General features: G+C 43.1%; 1 protein-coding gene across 2 annotated transcripts in view; it reads right to left on the bottom strand.

The window, feature by feature from the left end:
- The window catches only part of SOBP (sine oculis binding protein homolog), a 112,806-nt gene that overhangs the window by 38,909 nt on the left and 64,593 nt on the right, over positions 1–9,304 (bottom strand). The window lies entirely within an intron of this gene.

Genomic DNA, 9,304 nt, shown 5'->3' with positions numbered 1-9,304 from the left:
TAGGGAAACAGACACTTCTTCCCAGGGTGAGAGATAACAGCACATCAAAATCACACTCTGCAAGACAACATTTATAAAAATGTTGAGAGATATCATCCCCCATTTGACTTATGGAACCATCAAAAAGCTCACTTCCATGGAGCATTTTTGGACCCTTTAGTTGATTGAATCACCAATTTAGACTCTGTCAGACTCCATTATGCAGATTAAGAGTCTCTCCTTGGTTTCATTTGTTATGCATTAATAAGAGAGCATTGGTGCCTGTATCCTCTCGCACAACCAAAGCCTTTCTGCCATTACATAGTAAATTTTGTTCTTTCTCGCATTCGAAAAAAAACCAACACAACAGCAACACGGCTTAGTTGCTATGCAAAGACTTAAGAGCCACTGCATAGGGATCAGTTCCAGAGTTTGGTTTGATTTGAACCAAGACGGGCAAGTTATTCCTGGATGTGATCTGACAAGACCTTCCTGCTTGCCTGTTTCTCTTGTCTACAGGTGTAGCATGCGCTCAGAATGACCCTGGGATCCCCACAACCCTTTACGATCCCGATGCACATTTACTGCCTTCCAGCCTGATGCCTGGTACAGTTAAAATTCTGAGTAGCAACAGACAGATTTATTATGAATGCTGGTAGGGATCTTTTTTCTCTCTCATTGACTAGATGTGACTCAAAAAGTTAATGGTAATTGCTCTCATCTTCATTTAGCAACGAGAGAGAGAGAGAGAGAAATGGGAGCAATTTGCAGATATGAGAACAGGTCATTACAGGTGTGTTATATTAGTGTATTCATGAGCCCCCTGGGACAGCCATGCTGTGATATCCAATAACTTTTTTAATGTGTAATTACACACCATTGGACTATAATTGATTAATTGAAAAGAGAATGTAGGCAGATGCTAGGCCAAGGCTGCTGCTGCTTTTTAAATGAATATGTCCTTGCTTCTTTTTAATAAGTTAAGTGAACTACTCAGAAGCAATTAAGTGAGAACTGAAATTCATTAGATTTTATGTAATTGTTGGTATTAACTTCTATAATAAAATGCAGGATTTATATTTTGGGTTTTTCTTCCCATCCCAAAAGCAATATAATACATGTCACTGCTGAGATGTAAAAAAAGTGTCTGCCATAGACAGTGAGCTGTGAGATATGTGCCCCTAGCATTCAGATCTTCTTCAGACAACTGTGTCGCACTAATCTTCCTTCTTGGGGTTCATTCCTGGAAGCCCTGCACAGTCCCAGGAATTCCCAGTGAGATGGAGTCACACAATATCCCAGAGCACCCCTAAACCTCCCTGAAGTCCAGCTGAATGGTGGCCAAGCTCTTCCCAGCCCTCCTTCCCACCGGCTGGATCTTAACTCTGAGAAATAAAAAGAGTATAGTCTCCTGATTTTCAAAACCCTACTCTCTTACTGCTGTATGTTGGCTCTACAAGGGATCAAAGCCTTCAAACACTTTTCAATGTGGAAAACAACACATGCAGTAAGATGAGACATAGGCCAACTGCACCATTACAAAAAGTCACACTCATTCATGTAGGCTCCGGTTGAGACCTGATAAAACCCATTCTAATTAACACCTTGCATGACTTAGAGTCAGGGTCAGAGGTGAAAAAGGACTTGAGCCCCTGGGGACCAAAGCCAGTTTTATGGCCTGATCCTGTCCTGCAGGTATGGTGGTGGTGAGATGCGTTGCAAGGGATGGCTCCCCCAGGTAGCTGCCAGGGTATCCCATAGGCCCTGCTGAGTCATCTGCATCTCCTGCACAGACCCCAAGAAGAAAATACTTATAGCTTTGAGTGATGACTTCGGAAATTTTATTTCCAATTTATATGGAAGGAATTCCAGTGAATTTTAACTTATCACACTTCACTTCCTTTGGAACATGATATGTCTTTATTCTTTAACATTCTATAAAAACTGTCTGAATTTTATTTCACAGAATCACAGAATAAGATGAGTTGGAAGAGCCCCACAAGGAACATCAAGTCCAACTCAGGTCCTGCACAGGACCACTCCAGAAAACACACCATGTCCCAGAGAGCCTTGTTCAAACACTCCTTGAACTCTGTCTAGTGGCTGGTGCTGGGACCATTTCCCTGGGGAGCCAGTGCCCAACCACCCTCTGGGTGAGGAACCTAATATCTAAACTAATCCTCCCCTGACACAGCTTCAGGCATTCCCTTGGGTCCTGTCACTGGTCTCCACAGGGAAGAGATCAGTGTCTGCCCCTCCTTCCCTCACAAGGAAATTGTAACTACAATGAGGTTTCCTCTCAGTTTCTTCCAGGCTGAACAGACCAAGTGCCCTCAGCCACTCCTCATACAGCTTCCCCTCAAGACCCTTCACCATTTTTGTTGCTCTCCTTTTGACACTCTCTAATAGTTTAATGTCTTTCTTATATTGTGGTGCCCAAAACTGCACACAGGACTCGAGGTGTGGCCGCACCAAAGCAGAGCAGAGTGGGGCAATCCCCTCCTTTGCCTGGCTGGAGATGCTGTGCCTAACACAGGTTATGAATGCCAGTTTCATAAAAGCTAAGCCACAATTCTCAACTGATTTTTTTTTTTTCTTCCTTCAGATTTATAGAGGTTTGGGTGGGGGAGTGGCTGACAATTTTTTCCAGGCTTTTTTACTTTAAAATTTACTGAAATCATTATTAAGAAGTAGTCAGCTAATAAACAAATGCATTTTCATCTAGTAGTTTCTTAACTTTTTACATGTTTCAATTTGTGGTCAATAAAAAGATTGTGGGGCTTTTTTTTAATATTAAAAAAATCAATTTTTCAGTGACAACATGTTTAATATGAAAATTATAACTTCAGTAAACATGTCAAATAAGGAAAGTAAAGAGTAAAACTGGAGTAATACAACACAGTATTGCAGTAAGGAGAAATTAAGGTTGGAGAAATTATTCAGAGGTCATCAGTAAGTGCAGATTTATTAATCAAAATTTTAATGCTTGTACTGGGAAGGAAGATGACAGATTCTCTTCCTTCCCTTCCTTCTGCCCATTCCTCATGCTCCTGTGAATTTTATTCTTTGTATTTTATGTGTTGCTGGGAACTGGCAGAGCCTTGCCTTCCTTGACACTCTCAAGTGTGGCTGGCACTCCCCTGCCCACCTCTGCGGGAGGCATGGGGAATGCCTCAGCCTCCTCAGCGCTGCAGGTCATGGTCACTCGCTAATCCTGGGTGTAGAAGGAGTGAGGTTTGGGTCTTATTTCCAGTAGAAAGTCTACTACCTCAGACTTGCTATAACGGTGCTTTGTTTTCCATTAGTTCCTACAACAGGTCTCTGATGACAGCCTTCAGCTTAGATATTATTAATAAGATCATGTTTTCTACACTTCAAATTAGCTGTTAGCTGGCCTACTGCAGTTTTTGGTCAGGCAGGAGAAAGATGTCTCAAAGCAGGCATTCACCTTTCTTTGTTTACAGAACATAAGGTAGCCCGTTCAGAGCCCACCTCAAGTTAACAGGAGGGATACTATTGATTTCACTGGGCTTTGGATCAGAGGCTGTGGAGTCCTAAACATGGTATGAATTAAGAAATAAAGGTTTATTACTTTAGCAGCATAGCGGTGCAGGACAGGGGAAGGGGAGCAGAAGGCCTGAAAGACCAAGGAAATCTCTCGAGACTTCCTAGAAGGTCTTTTGCAGCCCAGAAAACCTCCCAGCTCCAGTCCATGCTGTCGCAATGTGAGGAATGGCCTTCACTTCCATTGTGGGATAGAAAAACATATCATTAAAAAGCAGGGCAAGAAGGACACAGCTTGTGTGCCAGGCAAGACAGTGGCTGCATTTGTTCTAAACCAGAAAATAGATCTGTGCAGACAGGCACAGAGACTATCATTTCCTGGGGACAGCCTATCGCGGGGTGGCTGGCAGGCTGCAGCTCTGTGTTTGCTCCTGTGTTACCCCAGCGAGATGCCGATCAGGGCACAGATGCCAAGGCACCCAGTGCCCCGTGGTACCTACCTGTGCCGGCAGGCAGCAGGCAGGGAGGGTCAGCTGGAGCTGGGTGTCAGGGCTCTCTCTCCCCAGGGCTGCAAATATGCCCGTGGTCTGAGTGCTGCCTTTTTTCAGTGCTTTTACACAGCACTCATGGACTTCAACAGGAATGTGCATATAAGGCGAGCACCACTTAGCCCTTCATTCAGCCTGGCAGCAATTAAGGACAAAAAGCCCTTTAGAATAATTTTTACTGGTTTGTTACCCTTACTTGAAAAGAAACAGAGTGCAAGGTTTTCAGTGGGGTTTTGGGGAGTTTCTTTTTAAAATACTCTGCCATTGCTCATGGACAATTTAGTTTTTGAAAATGAAACACTACAGGCGATTAATCTACCATATGACCTAAGCGTCACTGTTATTTCAGTCACAAGAAAGCTTGAATTTCATGTGGCCAAGATTACTGAGGTTTTAAGAACATCAGTATCAATTCACTGCTACAATTGCTTTTCTCCATATTTTTGTTCCAGGGCCATAACCACCATTCTGACAGCTCTCTGTGCCTGATCCAAAGTCCCTGAAACCAACAGTGGGTTCTCCGGCAGCTGTTACGGGTTTTGCACAGTCATCTGGTTGAACCACTGCGTGTGCCACAGTGCAACTGATGCAGTAGTACCAGCTGCCCTCAGACTGTGATGGCAAACTGAGCAAGGAATTGATGAAATCCATCAGAAAACCACCAAAAAACTGCACCAGCAGTGAGACAAACATCGAATGATGCTGAAACAGCATTTAAGCATGGTTGTGGAGGTTTTAAACTCTCACCAGGCTCGGTAGCTCTATGATCTGGAACTCCACAAGGTGTCACAGGTCTCTTCCCTGTCTCCCCTCCTGCCTCTCCAGTGTGGCAGAATCGCCTCCTGATCACAGGATTGGTACCTGACAGGCTAGATGTGGCCCTGCATCCCTCAGAGCTGCTGGGCAGCACTCCTGCTCTAGCTATCTGGCCAAAAGCCCTGTGCATCCCCAATCTGTGGCCAGAATGAAGTGCTCTCCCTCTCCCTCCTCTACTTTGCACCTAACAGGGTGAAGGAGGAGCCAGGGAAAGCACAAGGGGAAGTGAACTTCTTTCTTTCTCTCCACTCTGCTAGGAATAAGGAGACAGCAGGGAAGACAAAAAGGCTGGAAGGGCAAGAGACGGAACGAGCAAAGTTATTTCTCCTAATTCAGTCCTTCTTTGAAGGCACTGTGATTTTAAATGGACTGAGAGGTATTTTCTTCTATTGCTGAAGCACTAACAGGGAGCAGTTTTGCTTGACACTGGGGCACAGTAAGCAGGTCAGGCACCTTAAAAAAATGAATTTAAGCCTCACTTTCTGAAACCAAAACTCTCATGGCCTTCAAAGGATACCAATATGCATATTTACATTTAACTTGACTACAACTGCAAAACCTATTGGCGTCATCTGATTACAAATATTCTCAGTGCTTTTTAATGTCCGTCTAGGTATGAAATCTTTCCCATGTTCCAGTGCCATAATTCTGAAGTTAACCTGCCTGCATGCCCACTGCCCTGTCTGGGTGCCCCACATGTGCTGTTTGTCCTGACTCTGCCTCTAGTGCTGGAACAGCAGAGCAGAGTGACCACAACTTCAAGCAAAGCATTAGCTCTAGCTCTGGCTCACCTCAGCTTTGCCACAGCCTCCCCAAAGGCCTTTTGCTCATAAGAGAACATTCTGCATTTCATGTTTCCCTTGTAGATGTGTTTTCAGAGTTTTCTCTGCCTCTTTTTGTCAGTGATTAAAGACAACTGGCCGTAGGTGAGTTTGCATTAAATCCAATAGCATTAAATCCAATATTGTGTCTTTTACATAATAGCTTCTACGTACCAGGACTTATAATTTTTCTCATACTGCATTCACAAATTTATCCTCTCAGAGCAGAACTACTAGGAACAGACTTTTTGATTTCAAAGATGAAAAGATCATGATTTTACTGAAGGAAAAGCATGGATTCAGCTGGGTGTAGGACTGGAAATTAATTTTTTTTTCAGGATATTTATGTTTTGTTTGGTTATTTGTTTGCTTTACATATAATCCCATAGCAGTGGGTGGTACTCACATCATCTCCATAAACAAATGATCTGGAAAGCAACCTGATGTTTAATTTCCTTAACCCATCAAAACCTCCTTACCTCATACAGCAGCATGCCAATCTGAAACCTTGACTCAATATTCTGAGTAAATGGGGGGAGGAAGGACGAACTGCTGCTTTTTCTTTCCCACTTTTGTTAAAAGGCAACCAAGCATGACTCTTCCTACCCTGACTAACCTGGGTAGGTGCCAGATGGATTTTTCCTTTCTCTAGGCAATGGCTCAGGAATTTCATCTGGCTAGAGCTGGGGCTGTGGGCTTCTTGCTGGCCTTTTCACTCCAGCGTCCCCTTTCTCGGCAGTTAATCCCATCTTTCTCCCCACATCCACTGTTAGCTGGACTGTACTGTTCCTTGACAATCAGCTTACAGTGGGGACTAAATTCTGCCTTTTCCTTCTGGAAACAAAGAGATGTGCCTGAAAGAAAAGCTTCCAGCCACTCACGGAATAAGAAATTAAAATCCTGAGGCAGTGCCTATGGGAGAAGAATGGATGGCTGGCCAAGACAGCATGCTGACCTGGCTCTTTAAAAATAGATTTCTTTTATGTAGTTCCCGATATTTATCATGGATAGCTTAACTTTAGACAACATGATTCTCAAAAATACTGTAAAGTCGACAAGGAAAATCTGATGTGCTCATTGATTAGAGCATTTTAACCCCTCTGGATTTAGTGCCCTACAACAAATGCCAGGACACAACATATATGGAATTAGCTTGGGAAATGAGTACCCTATTCTAATCCCATAACTGCAAAATGGCTTTCTATACTAACCAAAATATTTAATTGTCACTGCTTTTCCTAATGAGCAGAACTACTGAATACACTTCAGGGTTTTCTTCTGCCTAAATGATACCTTTCTTCCTTCTATTTCCTGTCAAACTCGCTCACATTCAAAAAAGCCTAAAACAAACAGAAAAGCTGTTGTACCTCATCAAATTATCTCCTCTTGTGGTGTGTAAGCAATGAAGAAAGCATAAAATTTGTAATACTCCACGTTACTTTTGCAATACTCTATGTTACCATGCTTTAAAATCTCTCCAAGTATTGAAGAGTTAAAGCTTGCTGTGTGTGCCTGTGACCTGGGATGTTAAGATTCAGCCAGTGTAGTCTGGCTCCTGCGGGAGAGCCCTGGCATGCAGACCCAGCAGCAGCAACCCAGCCCTGGATCCTGCCTGGCAGCTCTCTCCCAGCAGGAGCATTTCCCAGAGAAGCCTGCCCTTGCTGAAACAAACCTCACTGGAAAATGGCAGCTAAACCCTAAAGCAAAGAAAGCACTTTGGTGCTGAAGCCTCCAATTTCACCTGACAGACTATTACTCTATTTATCTGAACTGCACTCAGAAAACTCCAAGGATTCCCTCATTCTCAAAAGTATAAACAAGTTTCAGTTTCTCTTTCACTTAAAAAACCTTGTCTTTTCACTCAGCTGGCATCTGACTTGCGCTGTTAGATTCTGGGCAAGTTTTCACCACTGGGAAAGTATTTTTTTAGAGGATCTGCTGTCCCCACTCCTTTCTTTCACTTTTTTTCCCCGCCTCTCCCAAGGAATACTGACTAGCCTTTAAGAGAAAGAAGGTTTCTTAATGGCCAGTTCTGGTGAAATTAGCTTTTGAAATTTGAGCACATTTTAATATAGCATTGTTTCCAAAAAGTAAAATGTAGAAGGAATAACACCACCTCTCTGTGAAACACAGCATCTTCAACAAATAACACTAGCTCCCCCACCACCCACACCTAGGCTCAACATCATATTTTCACTGAAAGTTCCTAAAATACATCTTTAAAGATAGCAGAGGTACATATTCATTATTTTTCTACTATTTTTTTTTCACATACAAATTGAGTACAGATTACATCCCTGCCAATTTTGTTTCCAATAGAATAGGAAAAATAAAACTATAACAAATTGCTTTTATTACTTCCTTAAACAAGAATTGAAACTTGTCCAAAAAAGCACATGAAAGACTAACTTTGATGACTTGAGCTTTTGCCAGACACAGTGGTGATATAATAAAGCAAAAACTTAAATGCGTATTAATAGAGGAATAAGCAACTGGGCATTAAAAGAATGCCTGATTTTAATAGCACAAAGTGGGTTAATTGGTTCATTGATGGCTTGCACTAAATATAAAGCAGATTTTCAATGGAAATACTGTATGATTTATATCATGTTGTCTCTATTCCTAAATTCCTTCAACACCAAGAAGCCCTACTGACTTTGGGAGCATCTTGGTGTGCTGTGATGGTTCGTCAGGCCTGATTAGCAGCACAGTAATTAAGCATGGCCTTGAAGAAACAGCTTCATTTATTTGGCACAAGAACTATGAGTACACCAGGGAACCACTTTTTGTGTTTGTCTAGTTTCCTCCCCTTAGGGTGTAACACTGCTATGCCTGAAACCACCAGGAACTTCACAAAGGGTTTAAGGGGAACCAAGACCAGATCTCACGGGTCACCTTGCTTTTGGCTGGGGAGAATTATACTGGAAACAAACTGAACCTTCTAAGTGACACCTGTGGCTCTAAAAAACATTGTCTTTACCTAAGCAAGGGTTGGCTCAGCACAGGGGACACATGTGGGGTAGGAGAGTGTGGGCCCAGTAGTGCAGGTGTGGCCAAGATGCTCTGCACTCTGGCCAGTGTGGGGAGCAGGGACTGGCCACCACCCCGGGGCTGCTGCCTCCTGGTGTGGGCTTCTTTGACCAGCTGACTGGACCTGGGCGCCAACTTCAGCACTGGGTTATCAGCTCATCAGCTCAACTTTCACTGCCTATTGCACCTGGGGCACCAAGAGTAGTGCTTGGCCTTGCATCCTGGGAGGGCAGGCATGGGCTTTAACGCAGATAAAACACAGCTTGCTTCTCCACTGCCACCCGCCTCTTCTCTGGTTACAAGAAAAAAAGAAATGTTTCAAAGCAAAACCCCATGTACTGACTCTCCACAAACACTTCCATTTAGCCAAATGATACAGTTTACTTAAGCACAGACCAGAAGGAAGGCGAATGCAAGGGAGAGATCTACCGATGTATCTAAACCTCCCTTTTCTAAAGCCATGCACGAATCTCTTTTAAATGTATTACAATTCATCCTCTGTTTACTTTAGGCAAACAGAAAAACTCATGGTGGAGCACTCGTTTTCGCAAGCTAATCAAGAACATTAGGTCCCAACAGATTCATTTAATAGAAATATAATAGCCA

This window comes from Corvus brachyrhynchos, unplaced genomic scaffold (assembly GCF_000691975.1).
Source record: "Corvus brachyrhynchos isolate BGI_N302 unplaced genomic scaffold, ASM69197v1 scaffold14, whole genome shotgun sequence".
In the NCBI taxonomy this organism is placed as follows: domain Eukaryota; kingdom Metazoa; phylum Chordata; class Aves; order Passeriformes; family Corvidae; genus Corvus; species Corvus brachyrhynchos.
Note: the sequence above shows the minus strand (reverse complement) of the source record. Positions and strands in the feature narration are given on the sequence as shown.